At 46.2% G+C, this 16,291-nt stretch overlaps 1 protein-coding gene across 1 annotated transcript in view; it reads left to right on the forward strand.

Moving 5' to 3' along the window:
• The window catches only part of LOC148526422 (ankyrin repeat and fibronectin type-III domain-containing protein 1-like), a 493,356-nt gene that overhangs the window by 14,144 nt on the left and 462,921 nt on the right, over positions 1-16,291 (forward strand). Inside the window, exon 2 of the mRNA XM_088470360.1 lies at positions 5,323-5,397. The gene's annotated coding sequence lies outside the window, so the exon portion shown is untranslated. The remainder of the gene's footprint in view (positions 1-5,322; positions 5,398-16,291) is intronic.

The following is a 16,291-nucleotide window of genomic DNA, read 5'->3' on the forward strand; positions in this document are numbered from 1 at the left end:
TGAGGGCGCCCGCTGATATTCAGGCACAAAGCACAGTCAGTGTCACTGGAAGTCTGCAGCTAAGCGACAGGATATGGCCACATGGAGGATTGGGGCGGGCTGGGCTGGGGGGCCTATACGATTGTGCAGCACTAGGACCGCCGCTGAATTGTGTCTGTATACATATGCCTGAGTGACATCCGGGAAGGTTCTCTGCCTGCCTCCGTGGCCTGGCTGATGAGAAGGGGGCAGCAGATACAGAAAGGGCTATCTGGGGAGTACAGGACGTAAAACTGTATTGGCACAGGCACATGGAGGATGGCCATTGGTTCTGATGATCCTCACTACAAACTGCTGGGATCATTGATCGCTGCAACAGGGCTAGATTATAATTGAGGAACCTGCCCTAGGAAAACCCTCTCAGACAGATTCCCCCCTCAGGCCCCCCCAGCAGATCAGCATAATTTCCTCAGCACTGGAGTAACCCCGCCCCCAGCTCTCTACTCTCTTCTCCATTCTTCTATTGGCACTTGCTGGAAGAAGGATGGGACTACTGTATCTGCGGAGCACACCACAAAGGTACTCCCTTTCCCCGGTAGTCTCTCTCACTGGTCCTTTCTTCACACATGCAGTCTCTCTCACAGTCCCCTTCTTCCCTGCAGTCTCTGACTGTCTCCTCTTTCTCCCTGGCAGTCTATCTCACAGTTAACTTCTTTTCACATGCAGTCTCTCTCACAGTCCCATTCTTCACCCCTGCAGTCTCTCTCACTGTCCCCTTCTTCACCCCCTGCAGTCTCTCTCACTGTCCCCTTCTTCACCCCCTGCAGTCTCTCTCACTGTCCCTTTCTCCACCCCTGCAGTCTCATTATGATTTATATGTGACGTAATGCAGAAACTGCCTCTTACATACAGTAGCCTTCATCCATAAGTCATTTACATTTTTTTTTTTTTCATTTTACAGTAAATTAATATTGTTGCTCTGTAGTTTTTAGATCTGTGTAAAACAATCATTTCCAATACAGCATGTTGGTTCTAGAACAAATTGTCTTTATTAAGACACTGTAGGCCCCTTCACACTCGTAAATATGGTTACTTTTCATTTTTCCTGTGCGGGCATCTGTCATTCACCTGCAGAAAACTTACACACCCAGTTGTCATAGACTTTGGAAAACACACACAAGTGTGGTTTTATGCAAATTAATTGAAAGTGTATTGGGGAAGAAGGGGCGGCAATGTGGAGCTTTGCATAGGGCGCAAAGAAACCTTGCACCGGCCCTATGTGTGTGTGTGTGTGTATGTATATATATATATATATATATATATATAATATAATACTGTTTTCCATTATAGTTGGCCACACCCCTTTGTAGGCCTCTATTGTTGCGTTCCCCTATGGGCCCTTCATGCTCCAGTCCACCACTGCACACAGAGGCCCCCGTTTAACCCTTTCTGGATTTAACAAACAGTGGCAATTTAAGATTACCGCTGTTTGTCAAGCATTGGTCTCGCCATCTTTTAAATGGCGAGGGCAATGTGCTCCCCATTGCCGGCAATGGAGATCTGAAGCCTTCCAGGCACCGCCGGTTCCCCGTGTCTTGCACATGCACAGATGGACCGTTGTACATGCGCATTACACCGGTGCCCAACGCTGGCAGCATTAGGCTGCCAGCAGGTGAGCGGAGGACACAGCCGACGAGGAGGATTTCGCAGGACCTTGCAGGACGGGTAAGTATTGATAAATACTAGTGGCATTTTCGTTTGTATCACAGTGATAGTAAACGAAAATCGCCACTGGTATTTTCGTTCGTTTATAAATGAGGCCCAGAGTGCGGTCCACACTACACAGTAAAACAAACACGCCGGGTAGTACACTCGTACTACCCGGCGGCAGTGTGTCTGTTTTAGAAGCCATTGAGAGTCAGACGAACTCTCATTGGCTGCTGTATCCACGGTTGGAGCTCACTCATGAGCTCCGCCTTCCGGCTCCTGCAGTGGGTGATGGGAGAGACGTCATGATGGGTGCAGGAGCTGGGATTTTTTTTTTGTGTGTGCTATATGTATAAGGGGCACAGCACAGGGGTAACCACTACTGTGGGCACTGCATAGGGGGGACCACTACTGGGGGCAATATTTAATGGACACTACTGGGGGGACCACTACTGGGGGCACTGTATAAGGGGGACCACTACTGGGGGCACTGTATAAGGGGGACCACTACTAGGGGCACTACTGGGGGCACTGCATTGGGGGGACCACTACTGGGGCACAGTATAAAGGGCACTACTGGGAGCACTTCATAGGGGGGGGGCACTACTGGGGGCCCTGTATAAGGGGCACTACTGAGAGCACTGGATAGGAGTGACCACTACTGGGAGCACTGTATAAGGGGCACTACTGGGGGCACTGCATAGGGGGACCACTACTGGGGGCACTGCATAGGGGGGCACTACTTGGGACAGTGTATAAGGGTGCAATACTGGGGGCACTGAATAAGGGTGCAATCCTGGGGGCACTGTATAAGGGTGCAATACTGGGGGCACTGTATAAGGGTGCAATACTGGGGGGGACTGTATAAGGGGGCACTGCATAAGGGGCATTACTACAGAAGGCATTGCATAAGGGGCACTGCTACTGGGGACATTGCATAAAGGGCACTACTACAGTGGGCATTGCAAGAGGGGCACTACTATTGGGGGCATTAAGGTGCATCTGGAATGGAAAGGAATGTTCCCAGAGTGACGAGAAACGGTGGTGTGTCATGTTGCCATTTTGCAGCAACCATGCCCCCTTTTTGCTGCGCGCCGAGGGGCGCGCACACACTTGGTGGGGTTTTTCCATTTTTTCACTTTCCCTGGGCTCCAAATACCATAGTTATGAGACTGGACATGGCACAGCTAGGTGGGCATTGTGGGGAGTGTGACACCACAATTTCATCACTGTGGCCTACCCCAACTATCGTGCCCCTGCCCTGCTGAGCAATGCTGTGATTTTTCACATTGTAAAGCAGGGGGTGGCGGCCATAAATACGTGGTCCGCTCAGATCCCTCTTCGCATCCTCAGAAGTACTTCCCATAAGAAGGAGCGGGGCTACAAGAGCCAGCGCTGTCTGAAAATGGCGCTTGTTCTCGGCAGCAAACTCTGAAAACTTTCAGTTTTTGTAATTTGCTGAATATCGTATAGTAATTGTTGTTCTGACCTCAGGGTGGAATGTCTTGTAGAGTTGTAATGACTACATAGGTAACCCACCTCTCTTAGGGGCCTATTTATCATTCAATATTTGCATCATATTCCCCAAAAACACCCTCTTTCGGAGGACACCCGCAAATATTATGTATCGCCCCAATCTATGAAGGAGGGACCAAAGCTGATATCTACGTAAACTGCTGTGGCCCCTCCATTTACGACAGCAGCCGCAGCCCCCATATGTTTTTTATGGGGGCTGCAAAGCTGTCTGATAAACCAAGCTCCAGAATGCAAAGATCTCCAGAGTTTGGTCATGGCAGCTAACGCCATCTAAATATATGGCGTTCTCCGCTGTAGCCTATCGGCTACATTTCACAAAAATTACCGTGACAGGGTTCCTCTGAAACCCTCCCTGACAATGGCCGCCATACATGCATGGTCAGTGGAATGTTCAATCACAGTAGCGCCCTGGGGGTCCTGATATATAAGTGAAGTGATCGCAGTCCCACGCATTGATGGGACGGGCACCTTTCTGAACCCCTGCCCTGCATGTGATTTTTGATACTTTCAGGTATTAATTTATTTCTTATTGCCACGAATGGCGGCGATAAGAAATTACAATGATAATTGATATATGGGCCCTGATTTGCTGAATATCAGGGGGTCCTTGATGATGAATGGCCCGGTAAGTAAAATATGCGGAAACTAGTGTTTCCGTATGGTTACCGGGCCATTTATTGATGATGAATAGGGGCTCTATTTACTACAATCCGCATTTGTAATGCAGATTGTAGTGTGATATTATCGACTGAATTCGCATTGCGAAATCAGGCAATATCACAAGGATTTACTACAAATCCCTTGCAGGGACAGAGCTTGCGATAAAGCTCTGTCCCTGCGAATCCCCTCTGCATCTAATCACGAAATTTTCACAAAAAAAATACCGTGACTAGTGCCTGGCGCATGCGCCGACCGGCCGACACTGCTACCACCCCCCCTCGGCGCTAAGCCCCACCCCGATACTAAGCCCCACTATGGCGTACCCCCCCGAGACCCCCCCTCCCTTAATAGCACTTACCTGCAGTCATCGGTGCTCCAGTGATGTCTTCCATGCCTCCGGTCAGCTTATATCCCATACTGCACTGGGACCCGATCACCTGATGACCGAGCCGCAGTGCAGCATGGGAGACCAGCTGACCGGAGGGGAGTCATCACCGGAGCCCCGACCACCGGTCCCTAGAGTCAGGTAAATGAAATTTTTTTTTTTGACTATTTTTTTTTTTTGCAGTGTATCAGCTTGCGGTCTGTTTAGACCACACAGCTGATCACTGGGACCTCTGCTCTGCCTTTTAGAGTAGGAGTCCAGTAACCGGGAGAGACCCTGGATAACGCCACCTCCAGATGGCGTTATTATAACAGGGCTTTCCCCGGTATTTTTTTACAATTTATTTTTAGTAACTTTGGTCGGATCACATTTCGCATTACAATTATGGGAAATGCGATCTGCTTACTAAAAATAAGTGATACTTAGGGGTTGGAGTAGAATTTTACGAATTCTACTCCAATTGCCCTGTAATAACTATAGGTGATACTAAAATAATGTGAAACGGATGTGAAAACACAGCACAGGCAGCACAGACGGTGTAATGGTTAGCATTACTGCCTCACAGCACTGAGGTCGTGGGTTCAATACACCACGGCCCTAACTGTGCGTTATATTCTCCCTGTGCTTGCGTGGGTTTCCTCCGGGTGCTCCGGTTTCCTCCCACACTCCAAAAATATACTGGTAGGTTAATTGACTCCCAAAAAAAAAATTAACCCTAGTGTGTATGTGTACATGTGATAGGGAATATAGATTGTAAGCTCCACTGGGGCAGGGACTGATGTGAATGGCTAAACTATTCTCTGTAAAGCGCTGCGGAATATGTGTGCGCTATACAAATAACTGGTAATAAATAATAATAAATTTTAGTAAAAATAATAATAAATAGAGCCCCTAGACCCCATAGAGATTTGGAATATGCAGAGGTCTGCTTTATAAACACGGTCATATGTTATGTTGCCTCAAGTTGTTTTGATGGAGATTATTTTGTTCCTGTTCGCTAGAAGTCTGTCTGCCTTAATACTTTTATTTTATAGTATTCTCTATTAATCTTGTAGAAAAGGAGGAGGAATAATATAAGAAAACAATGAAGAGCGGAGGGATGAGAGCATGAGAACAGAGACAATGAAGAGGTAAGGAAGGAGAAAAACAGATTGATGTAGTTGATGAGCAAGGTAGGGAGGATGAGAACAGGAATGGACAGGACTGACAGCAGGAGTTAGGGGATAGGGCTCAGGGCCGGATTAAGGTCTGCGGGGGCCCCTGGGCAACAAACTTGTGGGGCACCTAACAGTGATCACAGTATGTGTATGTGTGTGTGTGTGTGTGTATATACTATATATATATATATATATATATATATATAACACACAGATGATCCGGCACTCTCCTTCAATAATAAATCAATTTACTTGCTCCGGTGCCCTCCTTACCAGGGATGCTATCCCCGCAATATACGGACCACAGAGGCGGCACTCAGAGAACTTGGAACACCAAAAGTATAAAATCCAATTTTATTCCATCAACGTTTCGGGACCTCTCGTCCCTTCCTCAGGATGCGACATATAACATAGACACCATACAGAGTTATCAAACAGCTTTATATAGCTTACCATATAGGACGCCAGCCGCTCCACCCGCGTGACGCGCCCGGGGTCAGACCGCGACATGAGCCACCAGATCCGCCGGAAACACGGTGCGTGTCAAGCACCGGAAATACACAGCGTTCCAGAGGCTCATGTGATCCCTTCAGGCATAGCGTCTACCGGAAGCAGCCCGGAGCCAAATGGTTGCCATAACAACATATTAAATAACAACCAATACATAATACATCAAGGCAAACACATAAAAACATATACATGTACAATGATCAGAAGAAAAACATATCATGACCAAAGTAGCTACTCCAATAAAATATACATAAATTATGGCCCCATACTGACTTAAACAGCTAAATCACCAAAAAGATTTTTTTATATATGTCCTAATGAACATGTGTAAAGTGAAGAAATCTATTGCCTTTACATTAAAATATATGAAAAAAAATAAATAAGAAAAATATGAAAAACATGAGAAAATGAGTAAATACACCTGTGATCCAAAAATAACAATCAAAAATCAAATATTATCCAACAAAATATCGTGAAAATAAAAAAATAATTTTTTTTTTTCTGAGAGTGAAAAAATCACCTAAGAGTATATAAACAAAAATATATATATACCAATGTGTAAAATATATGTGTAAGGGAAGTAACATGGCGAATGTAAATAACAAGCACCTTGCTACAGTCCAGTCACCTCAGGTATTCTTCATCAAATAAACAAAAATGTGAACAAATGGTGATCAAGCTGTTATGTCAGCAAAAAACAAAATACATATATAAACATGTAACAAATACAAATTAAAAACGAATGTGTTCATGTAACCGATGAAAGAGGCCACAGCGCTTACAACATTACTTAAACAATCAAAAAAATAATCAAACAAGATAATGAAAAAAATATCACAATCTGCCAGTATATGATATAATATCTGCGGTTAAACCGACCCTCACTTAAATATATGTCATATGTGGGACCTGCATATTGTTATCGATATGTAGTAAATAGTATACCACCCTCTGTTCATTACTGAACAAACTGTTATTTTATTATTAACCCAAAGTTTAAAGAAAACAATTTAACCCCAAGGACTCGTTGAGCCCTCGCGGTGAAAGGGTATCCAATCTGTGAATCCATGCTGATTCCAACTGGAGTAGTTTTTTAGTACGGTTACCTCTTCGTAATGACTCTGGTACATGGTCAATAACCTTGTATCGAACTGTGGCCAAGCTATGTCTCAAAAGGGTGAAGTGCCTCGCCACAGGTTGTTCGCTCTGCCCAGAGACTAAAGCGGCACGAATGGCTGCCCGGTGTTGCGCCATTCGTTCTTTAAATTGGCGCTCTGTCTTGCCCACGTAATGTAAACCACATGGGCAAGACAGAGTATACACCACAAACCGGGAGCTGCACGTTAACGACCAGTTAATGTTAAATTTTCTATCCGAATATGGATGTGACACAAAGGTGCCCACCTGCATATAACTGCACGTGGTGCACCCTAAACATCTAAAACATCCTCTTTTACGACTAAGAAAATTAGAAGTACTGGACTTAAATGTTGAAATATCAGATTTTACAACCATATCCTTAATATTAGCGCTACGTGTGTAGCTAGGCATTATGACAGAATTCTGTAACAATTTAATATCAGGATCATTAGCTACAATGGGCCACAATTTCTTAACCTTTGGTATTAATCTTTGACTTTTTACATTAAATTCATTGACCCAAGGTACTCTCCCATTAAGCACTTTCTTTTTAATCTGTTGTAATAACTGTCCTATCATGTGCCAAAGCTTTGGCTTTTTTAAGGATTTTCCATGGGTAACCTCGATCTAAAAATGTATCAGTCATTTTCTCCAGTTGTTTACAAGTCTCAGCACGATCACTGGTGATCCTGCAGACTCTTAAATATTGTGAGTATGGAAGACCATATACCGTATTTCGGGGGTGAAAACTATCATACCTCAACAGGTTATTCCTGTCAGTTGGTTTGACGTATAAAGAAGTGGAGATCCGTGAATTTTCAATTTTAATAGAGATGTCCAAAAAATTTATTTCCTTATCACTATGTTGAATAGTTAGCTTGATTGGACAACTTGATGCATTCTGTGTCTCAATAATGTCCAGCAATCTGCTGATGTCACCCCGCCAAAAAATCAACAGATCGTCAATATAACGATAGTACAAATAAATGCACTCAGCCACACTAGCATCAGCAAAAAATAAGTCATGCTCAACCTCTCCCATATAGGCATTGGCAAATGACGGAGCTGCCGTCGACCCCATGGCGCATCCCGTCCTTTGCCTGTAAAATGCCCCATCAAAGAGAAAATAGTTGAAATTCAACGTGAACTCTAGAAGACTGAGGAAAAAACTCAAATCAGGGCCCATATAATGAGGATTGTTAATCAGAAGCCTCTCAACCGCATGGATACCTGACTCGTGAGGAATACATGTATATAGACTGGTCACATCACAGGTGACCAGCACAATATCGGGTGGAAGAGTATCAATCAAAGAAAACCGTCTCAATAACGCTGTGGAGTCCTTCAAATAAGAAGGCATATTTTGGATACACGGCTGTAGAAATACATCAATATAAATTGCCAAAGACTCACACAAAGACCCCCTGGCTGAAATGATTGGTCTGCCCGGGGGCCTCTGTGGGTTCTTATGTACTTTTGGGATAATATAAAAAAGTGGTACCACAGGATGATCCGTTACCAGCTTGTTATGTATTGACTTTGAAATGATACCAGTTTCCAAAGCTTGATCTAACAAACAATCGATATGCATTTTAAATTCAACAGTCGGATCACTAGAAAGAAGACAATACGTATCACTGTCTCCTAATAGTCTCAAACACTCTTCCCTATAGAAAGCTACATCCATAACTACGATGGAGCCCCCCTTATCAGCGCCCCTTATGACTATATCCTGTCTGTTCCCCAAAGATTTGAGGGCCAACAATTCTTCTTTAGACAGGTTGGGCTGAACAAATGGAGATTAATTCTTTTCTTCTGTGGGGAGTGACTCCATGATTCTATGCATAGTCTTAATGGACGGATTGGTGGAATTAGGTTCAAACAAAGATCTTTTCCCAATTTTACTTAAAAGTCCAGAATCGGTGCTAACTGATGTCACAGATGGATTTTTGCTGAAAAATTCCTTCAGTTTAAGGGTTCTTTGAAGTTTGTAATTATCGATTTTCCATTTAAATTCGTCTAGGCCCTTAGTAGGTACGAACGAAAGGCCTTTACTAAGGACGCTAGATTCAGCTGGTGTTAGCTCTGTAGATGACAAATTGAAAATCAGGTCCTCCTTTCTCTCGGAGGTCTTCCTGCACCTCTGCCTCCACGCTTGGCCACCCCTTCTATTGGGTTTTTTCTTCTTGTGGTCATTCCCCTCGGAATGCCTACCCCTAAAGGGGATTCCTGGGGATGTGTCGGCCGCTGTGGTTGGCTGAAATCCTCAGACTCACTTGCTGAGGTGCTGGAATGTTGTTTAAAGGTCCGAAAATGACACGAATATTGTCTAGGACCTGCTCTCTGAACAGAAGCACTGGACCCCAACCAGGAATATACTCTATGAAATTCATAGTCCTGTTGGACTTTAGTGAGTTTTTGTTTCTTATATCTCAGTAATTCCACTTTGTATTGATCCATTTATTTTTTCAGTTTTTCATTCCAATCAATCGTAGGATCTGCCCTAAGTAGTGGTTGGACTTCTGCTTCATAAGTATCAATCTTAGCCCGGACCGTATTGACTTCCCATGTGGATTCTTCGATAATTAGAAGCATTAAATCCATCGAACATTTATTTAAAATCGAGATCCATCTTTTACAGAATGGAATACTCTGTCTGCCGATGGTAGGTGTATTATGAATGCGTAGGCCCCTAGGGATTTGCTTGGCCCTATAGTAATCCGATAAAGTCCGGCCATGTAGCATGTAATCCAGTTCTCTTTTCTTTAACCTGAACAAATCCTTATATATGTCATCGTTAGGTATTTGGTTAGCAGCATCAAATACTGGTTCCTTCAACAAAATCCCCTCAGCCTCTACATCAGAGAAGCTGAACGTGTCAGAAGTATCACATTGCAATATGTACGATGTAATCTCATTGGGCTCCGGCGCTGTTGCCATTCTTAACTGAAACTGTGCACAAACGGAGGTAGGCAACTATGCCCCACTTCAGCGTTCACTCGTGCACATAAACATAAACCACAGTCACGTAAATAAAATATACAGTAATGTATAGTAGCGTCCTGCAATGGTCTGCCGAAACAGCGGGGTGCCTTGATCCAGTCCTACATACCCTCACACCGGATATATCAGGACAACATACAACACACAGATGATCCGGCACTCTCCTTCAAAAATAAATCAATTTACTATATATACATACACACACACACACACACACCCAGTGTGCCCCCCCCCAACCCCACAACCAGCCCACCAGCAGCACCACACTTTAAGATAAAAAGACATTAATTAACTCACCCTCCGGGCCGAGGCAACAGCCAGTGACCCAAGGCAGCGCCTGCAGCTCCTGTCTTCAGTACACCTCCGCGGGCTCCAGTCCAGACGTGGCTGTTGAGGGGGTGGGCTGGCGTGGGGATGCGCAGCGTGACCTCTGACATCACGCCTGCATGCTGTACAGCCCCACTGCACAGCCTGCCCGCCGGTCGGCCGAAGCAGCGCCGCGCTCTGAGCCCAAGTGCTCAGCGAGTGCTGCACGGCTGAAGTGACAGAGGACCGCAGCGGAGACAGCTAAATGCTGTACTCCGCCGGTCTCAGTATTGGCAGGGGACATGGTGTGGGGGCCCCCTATGTGTGGGGGCCCAGGGACGACCGCCCCTGTCGCCCTGCCTATAATCCTGCCCTAATAGGGCTTATCCCAGAAGAAAGTGTGTATCCCAGCTTCTCACAGTCACCAACCTTTAATCATTGATCTCTCCTGCTGCACCTTTCTCCCTGCAGCTTACCTCTGACACCATACACTTCTATGGGGACGGCGTCTTAACTTAATTTAAAAAGTGTGAAAAAGCAGGATGGCATTAGCAATGCCTTGGAGTAGGTCTTAGCAATGCCAAAAACGCTTCTCTGGATCCACACCAGGATATACATCTATGCATATGCGTGGACTTCAGCCACACATACTTATTTTACTCTATCCTATCGGCAGCAGTATCAGGCTGCCGGTGAATGCGAGGGTGATAACTGGTGGCGGTACTATATTCTATGTCACAGCATGCAATACATAATGATAAGTACAATTGTGTTTTGTTATAAAGAACCCTAGGGGGCGTATTTAGTTGCTGATACATTGTTTACTGTGGACTCAGGGCCTGATTCAGACCCGATCGCAAGCAGGTCGATGGTGACCCAGCGCGCAAGCGCAACACGTGTGCGCAAGCCCCGTAGCAAGGGAGACCTTCACTCGCTCCGGAGCTCGCAGCAAAACGGGGCAGCTGTCAATGTTGATTGACATCTCGCCCCGTTTTGTAGACGGGTAGAGGGGGTGGCTGAACAAAAGGACGTGTTCCCAAAGGAACGCCTGCCGTTTGTGGGCGTCCCTACTGACATCACTTGTGATGTCAGTAGTGGACTTCCGGCTCTATTAGAGCTGGAAGTCCACTCGGCATTGCGAGTGCTGAGACCCTACCTTAATCGCGACCATCTCCTGCAAGCTTGCACTAGCTGTAGGTGGGCACCCACAGCTTAGCGAGCGGACAGGGAAAAAAAAACAAAAAACTTCCCACCGTGATTCAGAGCGTGCGCTCGCAAATGGCGAGCAGCTCTGCATCAGGCCCTCAGAGTGTCAAGTTACCTTTAAATGATAATATTATTGAATGGCTTAATACATGGCTCAGGTGTAGGGTTCGGACAAGTGCCCTCGGAACACTAGAGATGTACGGAATGTCTATTTCAAACTAGGGGTGTGCACCGGCCACTTTTCGTGTTTTGTGTTTTGGTTTTGGATCTGGATCTTTCTTCGTGTTTTGGATCTGGATTGGTTTTGCCAAAACCACCCTTCCGTGTTTTGGGTTCTGGGTTTTGTGTTTTGGATCTGTATTTTTTTGAAAAAAAGCATAAAAACAGCTAAAATCACAGAATTTGTAGGTTTTTCTGCTCCTATGCTATTATTAACCTCAATAACCTTAATTTCCACTCATTTCCAGTCTATTCTGAATACCTCACACCTCACAATAGTATTTTTATGTCCAAAAGGTTGCACCGAGGTAGCTGGATGACTATGCTAAGCGACACGAGTGGGCGGCACAAACACGTGACCCATCTAGGCGTGAAACTGCAGTGGCAGACAGGATGGCATTGAAAAACTAGGCCCCAAACTGTACATAATGCAAAGAAAAAAAAGAGGTGCAAGATGGAATTGTCCTTGGGCCCTCCCACCCACCCTTATGTTGTATAAACAGGACATGCACACTTTAACAAACCAATCATTTCAGCGCCAGGGTCTGCCACACAACTGTGGCTGAAATGATTGGTTCGTTTGGGCCCCCACAAAACAAGCTGGCAATTTATCTGTCCCTGCACAAACTGGCTCTACGGAGGCAAGATGTCATCCTCATCCTCCTCATCCACCGATTCCTCACCCTCTTCAGTGTGTACATCCTCATCCTCACAGAGTATTAATTCGTCCCTGCTGGAACCACAGGTCCCTCTGTATGTTCTGGAGGCTGATCTCCGTGGAAGAGTTGATAATTCATTTTATGAGCATCATCTTCTCCACATTTTGTGGAAGCAACTTCCTACGCCTTTCGCTGACAAGGTTCCCGGCTGCACTAAACACTCTTTCGGAGTACACACTGGAGGGGGGGCAACTCAGGTAAAATAGAGCCAGTTTGTACAGGGACCTCCAAATTGCTTCTTTTTCCTGCCAGTACAGGTACGGACTGTCTGACATGCCTACTTGGATGCTGTCACCGATGTAATCCTTTAACAGACAGACGCACGCTTGTCGCTGCTGCTTTGAGGATTCAAGTGCGGCTACAGCCCACACAATTCACAAAGACAGAAAAAAAAAGAATATTTTTATTGTTTGTGGAGCACACTTTGTGGGTTACACCACCCTTTAACAGACAGACGCACGCTTGTCGCTGCTGCTTTGAGGATGCAAGTGCGGCTACATCGCACACAAGTCACAAACACATTAAAAAAATAGTTTTTTATTTTTTGGAGCACTTTGAGAGTTACACCACCCTTTAACAGACAGACGCACGCTTGTCGCTGCTGCTTTAAGGATGCAGGTGCGGCTACAGCCCACACATTTCACAAAGACCGAAAAAAAAAGAACAATATTTTAATTGTTTGTGTAGAACACTTTGAGGGTGTCACCACCCTTTAACAGACAGACGCACGCTAGTCGCTGCTGCTTTAAGGATGCAGGTGCGGCTACAGCCCACACAATTCACATAGACAGAAAAAAGAAGAAGAATATTTTTATTGTTTGTGTAGCACACTTTGAGGGTGTCACCACTCTTTAACAGACAGACGCACGCTTGTCGCTGCTGCTTTAAGGATGCAGGTGCGGCTACAGCCCACACATTTCACAAAGACCGAAAAAAAAAGAACAATATTTTAATTGTTTGTGTAGCACACTGTGAGGGTGTCACCACCCTTTAACAGACAGACGCACACTTGTCGCTGCTGCTTTAAGGATGCAGGTGCGGCTACAGCCCACACAATTCACAAAGACAGAAAAAAAAAGAACAATATTTTAATTGTTTGTGTAGCACACTTTGAGGGTGTCACCACCCTTTAACAGACAGACGCATGCTTGTCGCTGCTGCTTTGAGGATGCAGGTGGAATCTAGACGGGATTTGGAACCGAGGACACACTACCTCCATCAATTGTCTAAATCCCACTGCACTAATGTCGGATACCGGACGCACGTCTAACACCAACATAGCAGTCAAGGCCTCAGTTATACGTTTTGCTTCAGGATGACTGCTGTCGTACTTCATCCTCATCGCTAGGGACTGTTGGAGGGTCAATTGTTTAGTAAAAGTAGTGATGTTCCTACTTCCTCTCTGGGATGATGAACAACTCCCAGCAGCAGCAACAGCACTAGGAGGAAGTGGTTCTTGATCTTTCCCTATTTTATTTTTATCGGAGAAAGTTTGGTCCTCCATTTATGTTATATTGATATATATACGTGCGGCTAAAGCGCACACAAACACAGAAAATATTTTTTTATTTTTGCTGGAGAGTAGTGCACTTTGGCCCTCATTCAGAGCCGTACGCTCTGAGCAGAGCGCACGCTCTGCATGAGGGCCGGGCTCCATTTTCATGGAGCGTCCTCCTGGACGCTCGTATAGCTGTGGGTCACCACCCACAGGCTATACGAGCGTGCATTTTGATGGTCGTGACCATCGCGACCATCGAAATTGCGAGCCGGAGCCTGCGGTTGAGGTTTTCAACCGCAAGCTCCGGAGTGATTTTGGCTCTATCAGAGCCAAAATCACTCCCACTGACATCACTAGTGATGTCAGTGGGCCGGCTTCTGACGGGAGGCGTTCCCGTGGGAACGCCCCCGTCAGGGAGGCACGCCCCCGGCACGCCCACCATAGGGGGCGTGCTGTCAATCAACATTGACAGCACGCCCCCTTTGATCGGACACAACGAGCGAAGGAAAATCCTTCGCTCGTCGTGTCTGGCGCATGCGCACGACGGAGCTCCCTCCGTCGTGCGCATGCTCAGTGCAGACCATCGACCCACTTGCGAGCGGACAGCCGCTCGCGAGTGGGTCTGAATCAGGCCCTTTGTGGGTTACACCACCCTTTAAGAAATGAGCCAGCCGGCTCTTTACTTATGGGACACAGGCGCACGCTTGGCGCTGCTCCTTTGTTGATGCACGTGCAGCCACAGTGCACACAAGTCACAAACACAGAAAATATATATTTTTTTGGTTTGGAGTGTACTTTGGGGGTTACAGAACCCTTTAACGGTCAAGCCAGCCGGCCCTTTACTTATGACACAGGCGCACGCTTGGCACTACTTTGTTGATGCACGTGCGGCTACTGCGCACACAATTCACAAACACAGAAAATAATTTTTTTTTTGGTTTGGACTGGAGTGTACTTTCGGGGGTTACAGCACCCTTTAACGGTCTAGCCAACCGGCCCTTTACTTATGACACAGGCGCACGCTTGGCACTACTTTTGTTGATGCACGTGCGGCTACTGCGCACACAATTCACAAACACAGAAAATAATTTTTTTTTGGTTTGGACTGGAGTGTACTTTCGGGGGTTACAGCACCCTTTAACGGTCAAGCCAGCCGGCCCTTTACTTATGACACAGGCGCACGCTTGGCACTACTTTGTTGATGCACGTGCGGCTACTGCGCACACAATTCACAAACACAGAAAATAACTTTTTTTTTGGTTTGGACTGGAGTGTACTTTGGGGGTTACAGCACCCTTTAACGGTCAAGCCAGCCGGCCCTTTACTTATGACACAGGCGCACGCTTGGCACTACTTTGGTGATGCACGTGCGGCTACTGCGCACACAATTCACAAACACAGAAAATAATTTTTTTTTTGGTTTGGACTGGAGTGTACTTTCGGGGGTTACAGCACCCTTAACGGTCAAGCCAGCCGGCCCTTTACTTATGACACAGGCGCACGCTTGGCACTACTTTGTTGATGCACGTGCGGCTACTGCGCACACAATTCACAAACACAGAAAATAATTTTTTTTTTGGTTTGGACTGGAGTGTACTTTCGGGGGTTACAGCACCCTTTAACGGTCAAGCCAGCCGGCCCTTTACTTATGACACAGGCGCACGCTTGGCACTACTTTGTTGATGCACGTGCGGCTACTGCGCACACAATTCACAAACACAGAAAATATATTATTTTTTTAGCACTTGGGGGGAGCACCCCTGATGGACAGAGCACCCCCTGGACAACACTACAGCACTCCTTTAGGACTGGGACACTGCACAGGACTTTGGAGTGGACACAGCCCCTATGGAGAACTGACTGCACAACACAGTCCAGCCAGCCCCTATGGACTTTGAAGTAGTGGACACAGCCCCTATTAACAACAGCAGCACAGCACAACACAGCCAGCCCCTATGGACTTTGAAGTAGTGGACAACAGCAGCACTACACTACACTACACTACACAGCCCTAACTCCCACCCTCCCTCTTCACTGTCCACAGCCGAGTGAGAAAATGGCGCCGACGCGGGTACCTTATATAGGATCCAAAACCCGCGAGACTCGGAAGGCGGGATGATGACGTTTTGCCTCGATTTCAGATCCGAGTCAGGCGGGAAAAATCGAGCCTGACTCGGATCAGACTCGGATCGGGGGGGTTCGGGGGGGTTCGGATTTCAGAAATCCGAACCCGCTCACCCCTATTTCAAACCATTGTTGATCAGTC

The sequence above is a fragment of the Taudactylus pleione genome, unplaced genomic scaffold (genome assembly GCF_031769625.1).
Source record: "Taudactylus pleione unplaced genomic scaffold, aTauple2 ptg000098l, whole genome shotgun sequence".
In the NCBI taxonomy this organism is placed as follows: domain Eukaryota; kingdom Metazoa; phylum Chordata; class Amphibia; order Anura; family Myobatrachidae; genus Taudactylus; species Taudactylus pleione.